This window comes from Hemiscyllium ocellatum (assembly GCF_020745735.1).
Source record: "Hemiscyllium ocellatum isolate sHemOce1 chromosome 38 unlocalized genomic scaffold, sHemOce1.pat.X.cur. SUPER_38_unloc_1, whole genome shotgun sequence".
Taxonomy (NCBI): Eukaryota; Metazoa; Chordata; class Chondrichthyes; order Orectolobiformes; family Hemiscylliidae; genus Hemiscyllium; species Hemiscyllium ocellatum.
This window is the reverse complement of record NW_026867519.1, coordinates 792,906-804,135: the sequence shown is the minus strand read 5'-3', so window position 1 is coordinate 804,135 and position 11,230 is coordinate 792,906.

Here is an 11,230-nt window from a genome sequence, read left to right as displayed (position 1 = left end):
ACCCTTTATTTTGTTATTTTATGGGATTTCAGCATCGCTGAAAAGGGCAGCATTTGATGACCATCACTAATTTCCGTTGACTGTGACTGTTCCACAAGGCAGTATTGAACCAAACACATTGTTTTGGGTATGAAGTCACTCTTAATCCAAACTCGGTAACAATGTTATATTTCATTACCAATGGACATCAGTAAAACAAATAGGTTATTAAACAAAATGCTGCTGATTTTATGGTTACAGTTCGTGAATTTTAAAAAAAATTTCGGTTCTTATTGTTTGAATTTAAGTTCTGCTACCAGCTGTGGTCCGAGTTGAAACAGTGTCTTTCGTGTCATGACCTCTGACTGTGAATTATCCATCCAGCAACTTTGCTACTCTGACACATTGTCCCCATTATGACGTAAATTTGGAGACAAGAACAAGTCTGTGATTGAAATGTGCGTAACTGGATCAGTGACCAGCAGAGAACTGGAACTGTAAAATCTGATCTTCACCTTGGCTTAGATAATGGTTTATTCAGCAACTGCACTGACGCAGAGTTGGAGATTCGGGTATTATGAAAAAAGTAGTGGACAGGTTTGGTGATGGAAGTTAATTTAAGCTATAATTCAGTTCAAGACAAAAACAGTGCTTGCTGTCTTGTTCTCAGATATTTGTGAGGAAAGGTTCTGAAATATACATATAATGAATGGAGTTTATAATGAAAGTAAATGCAATAGTTTCTTTATTTATCAGATATACAAAACAGAGAAAAAAGAATTTCAGCATCGTTTCTGTAATTAATAAATGAGCAGAATTACAGGGACTTACCCGGAATACCAATAATAGCGAGGACTGGATAATAACCTGCCTGAATAATCAAGAGTACACATAGTATCAGTCTTGGTAAATCAGACTTAGATCTGGGGAACCAGTAAAGACCTTCGGATGCACGCCTGTGCGTAATTGTAACATTCCAGACCATTGTTCTAAGATCCTGATCCATTGATTCAACATTCCAGTCCATTGTTCTCAGATCCTGATCAATTGTTGGAATATTCCAGTCGACTGTTCTCAGATTCTGATCTCTCCTTACCCTGTCTCAGGAGCTGCTGAACTCTATTCGTGACGGAGTTGATGCATCTCTTTCTACAATGGCATAACACATTGAAATAAGCCCTTTACTAATAGGAGAGAGAAACCCTCCAGTGACACAGTTAAGATCCATGGAGACTGACGTCAAAAACAGTTACTGAACAAACAGTTCCAGTTAACCCCTTCACGACAGAACTTCCAGCTCACATTAACAGCTGGAATGGATTGCATGTCAACATCACTAACTATTGATTTAATCTCCTGTCATCGATTGCTCTAGTGAAGTCAGTGGTGAAGAGAAACGATGGATGTTTTCTTTTCACAGGCTATATGATTCAGAATGTTGTCCATTTACAATGCTGTAACCGTTTGCCTCTCTAAAAATCATACAATCAAGTTGTTGTTACTGCGCTGTTCTTTCCTCCACTGCAACAAATGTCAACCAAAGGTTTGTCAAATTACAGAAAGAGCTTGGATTTGTCTGGACGTTCTCTCACTTGCTGAGAAGGCCACGTTGTAATGTCAACACACAGTGCTGGTCAGGATACTTTAAAAAAAATGGGCAAGCATCTTGTTGCTGTATTACTCGTGGTAACACAATAATTGACTTTTCTTGACTTCAGACCAAAGTCAAACTTGGCATGTAAAGATACCTTGTTCATTAAAAACCCTGGAATTGTGACTCAGGAACAGAGTGGATATAACATTAACTCAGAGACAGAAAGAAATGAGAACTGTGGCTGTGGAGATATTGCCTCAGTCACCATCTCTCATTCTGCCAATGTGAACCAAACAGGATAGGTTTAAAAGGAGAGAAGAGTATGTTTTGTATAAACTTAAGTCACTGGATATACAGAGCGATAAAGTTGAGCATATATACATAGGATATTCGGAATTAAAAACACAGATACAGAGAACCCAAATGCGCAGGGCCATGTGTGAATACAGAGAGAAAAAAAAAATCAAGAAATAACTCATTCCGGCCTGGTGCGGAGATGATGGTCTCAGTAACTGCCGTCTTTGTTGTAATTTTCACGTGTAATCCTAAATTATAACAGTATTCGGCCCATCGAACCTGCACTGACCTCTGAAGAGCATTGCACCCAGAACTACCTGCTACCCTATCCATGTATCTTCTAAGGCTATCCTACCACATCCCCTATTCCTGTATTCCCATAGCCAACTCAAGTAACTGCAGATGAGCAATTTAACATGGTCAATTCTTTTAAACCTTGCATGATTGGACTGTGGGAGGAATCGGGAGCAGCTAAATGAAGCACTTACAAACAAGGGAAGAATGTGAAATCTCAATACAGGCACTGGACTATAAGGGTACAATTTTACCAAGGCCCGTAATGCTATAAGGCAGCAGCGCTAAACCTTGAGCCACCATGCCACCGGGCCACGCTCACAACTGCGTTTCTGTGACAAGGAATACTGGGGAACATGGAAACCTGAAATGCAAACAGAAAATGGTGGCGAAATTAATCAGATGAATCAGGATCGAAGAGTGAAACAGAATTGGCATATTGTGTTTGATGTAACTCTTTTCTGAAAAACTCATATTGCTCTCAAAACATAAATTCTGTTTCTTGCTGCTCAGATGATGACAGATGTGCTAAGATTTCCTGCCCTTTCAACTGTCTTTTTATCTTTTACACTGGATATATATCTAGCCTAAATGGAGATGATGAAGCTGCCATTTCAGTTGACTCTGAAGCATTTGGTAACAGAATGTGAACGTAAAAAATTTTTAAAATTGTCTTTGACAAATTTCTCAATATCGATAACGTCATGAACAGTCATAACTTGCCATGAAAATGTTGAAATCAGTGGCCATGATGTCGCACAATCAACCCTCTGAAGGTAATCGTTTGAAGTAAAAACCCCAATCTTTAATTCAATGTCATGTCGTTTCCTGATGGCACTGGGATCGGACTCATCTAGCAAGTTTTCAAACATTATGAAACATTAAATACCTTGGCATATTTATACAGGACACATTCATCAATGAGTATTAAACGCACTAGCATGGGAAGATTGTATTTGTCAAACCGAATCATTTTGCAGCAGGTGACAGAGAGCTGTCCGAACGATGCACAGACGCACACAAATGTTTTTAGGGACATTTCGAGATGTTTTTAACAACTGATATTGAATTCACAACAAATTAGTCCCGAGACAGAATGACATGTAACTTGGAAGCTAACTTGCAGAGGTTTTTTTTTTCATTATTCGCATTACAAGTGCAGAATCTTCTCTAATTCGGATTTGTAATAATTTGGTCAGGGTCCATGATGCCACCTTCCATCAAGTCCTGCTTCGATGGAAAGGGAGTTTACTCTTCTCTCACCCCAAATTACACTGGAAGATCCATTGAAAGAATAAAGAGCAAAAGATGAGAAGGCTGTTCCATTTAATAATGTTTTCAAAATTTTCAAAATTAAATTGAGCACGGACTTTTAATTGTGTCCGAAAATTTCTGTCCTTTTGGCATTAAGATTCTTTTGTTAATCTTTGTGAAAGAGGGGCGGAAAGAAGCTCCATTTTTGTATCAGTATTGGCTAGAACCTTGCAGTTCGCGGTGCAGCAGTAGTTGGAAACATATTATTGTCTGGGGCTTTTGGAAATTGATCATTCCAAACTCATCATTCATTGATGACCTGCAGTAGCACAGAAATCAGCAACTTTCAGCATCTAGTTGAGAGCAAAAAGCGAAAGTAATTGTCAGGGAAAGTGGGAGTAAAAGGGAAAGTGGAGTGACATACAGTGCAGGAGGTGTTAATGGAGATGGTAAGTGGAAGCGTCTGTAGCAGCAAACCGCGCAATGCAAGGAAAGTATATGTTAAATGAAAGAGTAGGAAGGCGAGGAGAAATTCGGACTGAAAAAGCATCAGTGGCAAAGAAAAGCCTGTATTTGGAAAAGTGAGATTTTTGGACAATCAAATATCACTGTTCAGGAAATCTGGTGTCTGGTTTCCTTTGAAAATTAAGAAAAGATTTCTCATTCTTTTAAAATTAACAATAGATTCTTGTTCATATTGTGCATTCACTCTGAATTTCTATATGTCTACCAAGTGCACACAACATTTCCCTTTGTCCCCAATGCATTATTTAAAATTATGTCACATTTCAAACCAATATCCAGAACGGTGGTTGCTTCTTCGAATAATTTGCTTCCAACTTAACCTAGGGATGAGAACGAGCAAAATGATCTTCCAAAGAGTGTTTAACTGTAGAATTGAATACAACCTTTACTCTCATCGCTCTATCTTTTTCAATCAAACTAAACAAAAGAGTCTGTGTCCATCCTGCAGATGAAAAAGATCTTCAGATCTGACTTATGCAGGGAATGACATAAAGGATAAGCTGCAGGTGCGCATAAAACGGAAATGTTACAATGCACAGTGCCAAAAGCTTGTCTAAAATTAATGACGTACTAGCCTTATGCATAATACATTAGATTAGATTACTTACAATGTGGAAACAGGCCCTTCGTCCCAACAAGTGCATAACGACCATCCGATAAGCAACCCACCCAGACCCATTCCCCTACATTGTATCCCTTCTCCGAACTCTACGGGTAATTTATCATGGTCAATTCACCTAACCTATACTTTTTTGATTTGGAGATGCCGGTGTTGGACTGGGGTGTACAAAGTTAAAAATCACACAGCACCAGGTTATAGTCCAACAGGTTTAATTGGAAGCACACTAGCTTTCGGAGCAACGCTCCTTCATCAGGTGATTGTGGAGGGCTCGATCGTAACACAGAATTTATAGCAAAAGTTTGCAGTGTGATGTAACTGAAATTATACATTGAAACATTGATCGTCTGTTAAGCCTTTCATCTGTTAGAATACTGTGATAGTTTCACTTCTTTCATGTCTAAATCACAAACCCCATTTTTTCAAAAAAGTTGCATTCTCGGGTTAGCTGTTAACAATGGTGATAGCTAGACAATATGATGAAGGTGTTAGCCCCCTGTGTTCTCTGTCTATGACCTGATGTTTAGATTGATTCTAATCTGAAAAGTGAGATAACAGAGATTTAGATAAATTCATGCAGTTTTTGAGCTCAGAGTTCTACATGAATGTATGCAGTTTTTCAGCAAAATGCAATGTAACTCTGCAAGTACAAATTCACCACACAAAATATATGTGTGCATTTGGGTCTTTGTCTGTGTGTGTGTATGTGTGTGTCTGTCTGTCTGTCTGGGGTGGGGGTTGTGAGTGTGAGAAAGTGTGTGTGTGTGTGTGTAGTGAGTGCAGAGTGTCTTAAGTCTGTGAGAGGTGCATGTGCGAGTATGGGAGTGTGTGTGTCTATAAGGTTGTGTGTGGGTGTAGGAATATCTGTGTGTGTGTGTGTAGTGCAGTGGTGATCACCTATGATGTGACATGAACCCAAGGTCCCAGTTGAGGCCCTCCCCATGGGTACCGAACTTAGCTATCAGCCTCTGCTCGGCCACTTTCCTCTGTTGCATGTCCCGAAGTCCACCTTGGAGGATGGTCACCCGAAGGTCCGATTCTGAATGACCTGGACCACTGAAGTGTTCCCCGAATGGGAGGGAACCCTCCTGTCTGTTGATTGTTGTGCGGTGCTCATTCATCCGTTGTCTTAGCCTTTGCTCGGATTTCCTAATGTACCATGCCTCTGGGCATCCTTGCCTGCGCTATATAAGATAGACAACGTTGGCTGAGTCACATGAGTACCTGCCATGTACAAGGTCAGACGTGTTCCCACGCGTAATAGTTGAATCTATGATCACAATCTGACACGTCTTGCAGCGTCCACCGTGACAGGGTTGTATGGAGATGTCCTGAGAGCCGGTCAGTTTGCTACGAACAATGATCTGTTTGAGGTTTGGTGGTTGTTTAAAGGAAAGTGGTGGAGGTGTGGGGACGGTCTTGGTGAGGTGCTCATCCTCATTGACAATGTGTTGCAGGTCACGAAGAACATGGCGTAGTTTTTCAGCCCCTGTAAAGTACTGAACCTCATCTGCTCCGATGAGGAGGAACGTTACGAACATCTGGAAGTACTCAAGGATGCCCTCACAAGAACGGGGTACGATGCTTAACTCATCTACCGCCAGTTCCGACGTGCCAAAGCAAGGAACCGTAATGACCTCCTCAGGAGACAGACACGTGCTGTAACTGACAGGGTACACTTCGTTGCACAGTCCTTTCAGAGGAAAGAGCAGGGGCTCTGACAGAGATCTTCGTCGCCTTCTTAAACACAGGTGAAGTGCCGGAGGACTGGAGCATTATTAATGTTGTTCCCCTATTCAAGAAGGATCCTCAGGATATTTCAGGTAACGACAGACGTGTATGCCTGATGCCAGTGGTGGGAAAGTTGGTGGAGAAGGTACAGAGGGACAGGATCCATTTCGGTTTTGTAGATAATTATCTTAACAGTGATAGGCAACATGGTTATGTACGGGGGCGTTCGTGCCTTCCCAACTTATAAGACATTTTTGAGGAAGTGACCAAGTTCATAGATGAAGGATGTGATGTCTATGTCATATACTTGGACTTTGGTAAGTTGTTGTGGTTCTGCTCGCCGAGCTGGAAGTTTTTGCTGCAAACGTTTCGTCCCCTGGTTAGGGAACATCATCAGTGCGTTTGTTGGAGCCTCCTGTGAAGCGCTGCCTTGATGTTTCTTCCGGTATTTATAGTGGTTTGTTCTTGCCGCTTCCGGGCGTCAGTTTCAGCTGTCAACTGTAGTGGTTTGTATTTGGGGTCCAGGTCGATGTGTCTGTTGATGGAGTTTGTGGATGAATGCCATGCTTCTACGAATTCTCTGGCTGTTCTCTGTCTGGCTTGCCCTATGACAGTAGTGTTTTCCCAGTCGAATTCATGTTGCTTGTTGTCTGAGTGTGTGGCTACGAGGGATAGCTGGTCGTGTCGTTTTGTGGCTAGCTGATGTTCATGGATGCGGATTGTTAGCTGTCTTCCTGTTTGTCCTATATAGTGTTTTGTGAAGTCCTTGCATGGTATTTTGTAAACTACGTTGGTTTGGCTCATGCTGGGTATTGGGTCCTTTGTTCTAGTGAGTTGTTGTCTGAGCGTGGATGTTGGCTTGTGTGCCGTTATGAGTCCTAAGGGTCGCAGTAGTCTGGCTGTCAGTTCTGAGACGCTCCTGACGTATGGTAGTGTGGCTAGTCCTCGTTCCGTGGTCTATCTCTTAGGCATCTGGTGATAAAGTTGCGTGGGTATCCGTTTTTGGCGAATACCTTTTATAGATGTCCCTCTTCCTCTTTTCGCAGTTCTGGTGTACTGCAGTGTGTTGTGGCTCTTTTGAATAGTGTCCTGATGCAGCTTCGTTTGTGTGCGTTGGGGTGGTTACTTTCATAGTTTAGGACTTGGTCTGTGTGTGTTGGTTTCCTGTGTACCCTTGTGGTGAATCCTCCGTTGGGTGTTCTCTCTACTAACAGGTCTAGGAATGGGAGTTGGCTATCCTTTTCCTCTTCTCTCGTGAATCGGATTCCTGTGAGTGTGGCGTTGATGATTCGGTGTGTATTTTCTATTTCTGTGTTTTTGATGATTACAAAGGTGTCATCGACATATCTGATCCAGAGTTTGTGTTGGATTTGTGGTAGGGCTGTATGTTCTAACTTTTGCATAACTGCCTCTGCTATGAGTCCCGAGATTGGTGATCCCATGGGTGTTCCGTTGATTTGTTCGTATATCTGATTGTTGAATGTAAAGTGTGTGGTGAGGCACAGGTCCAGTAGTTTAAGTATGCCGTCCTTGTTGATACCTTCAATCAGACTTTAAACTTTGGTATGTTGTTTGATAAGTTTCCCCATGGTAAACAAATGAAGAAATTAAAGTCACATGGTGTGCACAGTCTTCAACCATGGTGAATAAAGACGGGGTTGAGCAACAGGAGACAAAGACTCGCAGTTGAAAGGAGGTTTTCGAAATGGAGAAAGGTGACCAATGGTGTTCTGCATGGATCAGTGCTGGGGCCACTGTTGTTTGTAATATAAATAAATGGTCTGGAAGAGAACATTGATGGTCGGATTGGTAAGTTTGCAGACGACACGAAGATTGGTGGAGTAGCAGAAACACAAGGGACTGTCAAAGAATAGAGGAAAATATAGATAAACTGGAGATTTGAGCGGAGAAATGGCTGATGGAGTTCAAATCTGGGCAAATGTGAGGTGATGCATTTTGGGAGGCCTAGTTCTCGAGCGAACTATACTGTAAATGGAAGAGCTTTGGGAAAAGTCGATGAAAAGAGAGATCTGGGAGTTCACGTCCATTGTACCCTGAAGGTGGCAACACAAGCAGATAGAGTGATCAAGAAGTCAAATGGTATGCTTGCCTTCTTCGGACGTGGTATTGACTAGAAGAGCTACCACGTTATGTTAAAATTGTACAATATATTGGTTCGACTGCATGTAGAATACTGTGTACAGTTCTGGTCACCACATTACCAAAAGGATGTGGATGATTGGAGAGGGTGCAGAGAAGGTTTACGAGGCTGTTGCCTGGTATGGAAGGTGTAGCTGTGAAGAAAGGTTGAGTAGGTTAGGTTATTTTCATTAGAAAAAAGGAGATTGAGGGGGACCTGATTGAGATTTAGAAAATCATGAAGAGCAAAGACAGGATGGATAGAGACAAGCTTTTTCCTAGGGTGAAGGATTCAATAACTAGAGATCACGCTTTCAAGCTAGATGGTAGAATGTTTAAGGGGGGGTTCACGTGGTAGGTACTTCATACAGAGCTTGGTGGGCGTTTGGAACGTGTCTCCAGCAGAGATGGCAGAGTCAGGCACGGTAGATTCATTTAAGATGCGCCTGGACAAATGCATGAGTAGGTGGGGAGCAGAGGGATACAGATTCTTCAGAATTGACCGACAGTTTTTGACAGTACATTTGGATCGACTCAGGATTTGAGGACAGAAGGGCCTGTCCCTGGGCTGTAATTTTCTTTGTTCTTTTTTGTTCTTTGAGATGTGGAGGTGTGACATTTCTACCATCACAGAGATGTGGCTGAGGGAGAGCAGGACTGGTAACTCAGTATTCTATTATACGGGAAATACAGCCAGGACAGAAATGGGGGTAAAAGTGGAGGTGGTTTTGTTTAGTAATCACGGAGTGAGTTACTGATTTAAGGAGGGGTGGTATCTTGGAAGAATTTTCAAGCGAGACTTTGTGGTTGGAGCTTAGGATTAAAACGATGACAGACAACTGCTGGGGATATATGATTACATACTAGATGAATGAAAATACTGGAGCAGATATAAACGCAAGACACTGAGGGGTTTAAAACAGTAATAGGATCATTATACTGAGATATTTAAATACCCAACATTTATTGGGGCCGTGATAACTTTTTTCAGAGTAGCCAGATGGTTTGAAATTTATTCCAGAGAGTTTCTTATATTAAAATGTAGAAGCCGCAACAAGGGATGGTGGAAATCTGGGACCTTATTGTGGGGAGTGAAGCCAGCCAGGTATTCTAGGCAGGATTTGCAGACCATTACAGGACCAGTAACCATGTCTCACACATTTTAAATTTGTCCAGGAAAAGTCAAAATGAAAGGTCTGAGAAATATGATGTTTTTGGATTCAGGAGGCAGATTGTATTTTTTTAAATGACAGGAACTGGCGAAAGTGCAGTTAGATCTGTTTAACATTGCAGCAGAACAACGTGAGGTGGGATCACATGATTTAAATGGAAATGATGTCAGTGCCAGCCTAACATGGCACATCGAAGCTGAAAGTTTGGAAAACCAGCACAGAGACCCTAGTATGTCGGCAAATATTCAGAACGGAATATAAAATATAAATAAAAACTTAAAGCAGCTATAATGTGAGAAGATCAGTGGAGGTACAAGAAGAGTACAGAAAGTGTGGGGTTGAACTTAAGAAAGTGAGTAGAAAATCAAAAAGGCGATATGATAAAACATTAACGGCTAGCATTAGCAATAATCCAACGATATTGCATCGGTTTGTGAAGGGGAAGAGGATAATACGTGAAAGAATTGGTTGTATTAAGGACCAAGGAGTCAGCATGTGCACGGAGACAGAAAATATGTTAAACATGCAATTCATATCGGTCCTCACTTTGGAGAAGCAGTGACTGGATTCAGGGAAAATGACAGTGCGATCCTCGAACAGATTGATGCAATAGCTGAGGAAGAATTGGAAATTTATGCGCGATAAAGAGTGGGCAAATCCCCAGATCTGGCTGAGCTGTATCTTCGGCTGATGTGGGAGATGAACGAGGAGATTACAGCTTCTTGAATTTATTTCCTTTTCGTTTTGCCTCTGGCCACTGAGGAGGGTTGATAAGACAGGATAACATCTAATACAGGTTCAATTTTCAGAGAGTGAGAAATAGGCCATTTGAATAAAGACTATCAATTCTGTCATCAGTGGTAGGGAAATAATTGAGAAAATTCTGAAGGCTGTTCAGGTTGAATCCCAAAGAAAAGAAAGATTATCTGGGTTGGGATTAGACAATCATGGCTGACGAAGCTACTCAGGAAAAGTATCACAGAAAAACAGCGAGCCTACAAAGTGGACGAGAGCACTGGGAAATCAGAAGATTGGGAAGGCTACAAAAGCAAACACAGAGAGAGAAATAAGGAAGTAGAGGATCAAATATAAAAGTAAGCTAGCCAGTAATATTATAAATTAAATCTAAAACTTATTTAAATACATAAGAAATAAACGAGAGGGAAATGGCCTCTCCAAATTGATGCAGGAAGGCTAGTGATGGGAGAAAAGGAATAGCTGAAGAACTTTATAAATACTTTGTGTCAGTCTTCGCAGTAGAAGTCATGAGTAATATCCCAATAATTAAGGAGAGTCAAGGGGCAGTGTTGATTATGGTGGCCTTTACAAAAGAGAAAGTACTTATAAGCTGAAAGGTCTAAAACTGATAAATTTGCTGGCCTGGAGTTCTGAGAGATGTGGCTGAAGAAATAGCAGAGGCGTTGTTTTTAATCCTTCAAAAATCACTGGATTGAGGGAAAGTACCAGGTGCTTGGAAAATCGCTGTTGTAACCCTCTTATTCAAGAAAGGATCAAGACAAAAGATGGAAAATTATAGGCTGATTAGACTAATTTTGGTTGGCGATAAAAATCTAGAATCCATCTTTAAGGATGAGATTTCTAAATTCTTGAAAGTACTTGAATTAG